Here is an 835-nt window from a genome sequence, read left to right as displayed (position 1 = left end):
CAAAAAGAACATTTTAAGATCTATTTGAAGTACAATGAAGTCTGTGATAGGAAAATATCCATAGACTTATAAGGAAGACCAGACAATACCACTGTTATTCACATCTATGCACCAACCACGAAAGCCACAATGAGGAAACTGAAGAATTATACCAAAGTCTTCAATCTGAAATTGATCAAACATGCAACCAAGAAGCATTGATAATCACGGGTGATTGAAATGTGAATGTTGGAAATAGAAAAAAGATCAATAGTTGGAAAATATAGCCTTAGCAACAGAAACAGTGCTGGAGATTGCCTGATAAAATTTGGCAAGCTCAATGGCGAAGTCTCCCCATTTGGGCTTCTAAGGAGCATTCTGACTATACTTCTTCCAACACAGATTCGTTTGTTCTTCTGGCAGTCTATGGTATTTTCAATATTCTTTTCCAGTATCATAACTCAAATGCATCAGCTCTTCTATGATCTTCCTTATTTATTGTCCATCTTTCACATGCATATGAGGCTATTGACAATACATGGGTTGGGTCAGGTGCACCTTAGTCCTCAAACTGGTATCTTTGCTTTTGAATACTTTAAAGGGGTCCTGTTTTCAGCAGATTTGCCTAATGCAATACATAGTTTAATTTCTTGACTGCTGCTTCCTCCAGTACTGATACTGCATTCTTCTTCATATAATCTAGCTTCTTGCATTATTTAGTCAGCATAAGGATTGAATTAATATGATGAATGAACCATTAACCTTGTTCTGTTCAAATGACTGCCGCTTGGTCTATGTACAAGTTCCTTATGAGCACAGTCAGGTGTTCTGAAATATTCATTCATTTTTTTTTTTT

This window comes from Chrysochloris asiatica, unplaced genomic scaffold (genome assembly GCF_000296735.1).
Source record: "Chrysochloris asiatica unplaced genomic scaffold, ChrAsi1.0 scaffold00114, whole genome shotgun sequence".
Taxonomy (NCBI): domain Eukaryota; kingdom Metazoa; phylum Chordata; class Mammalia; order Afrosoricida; family Chrysochloridae; genus Chrysochloris; species Chrysochloris asiatica.
The sequence above is the reverse complement of the archived record's forward strand: the minus strand, read 5'-3'. Positions refer to the sequence as shown.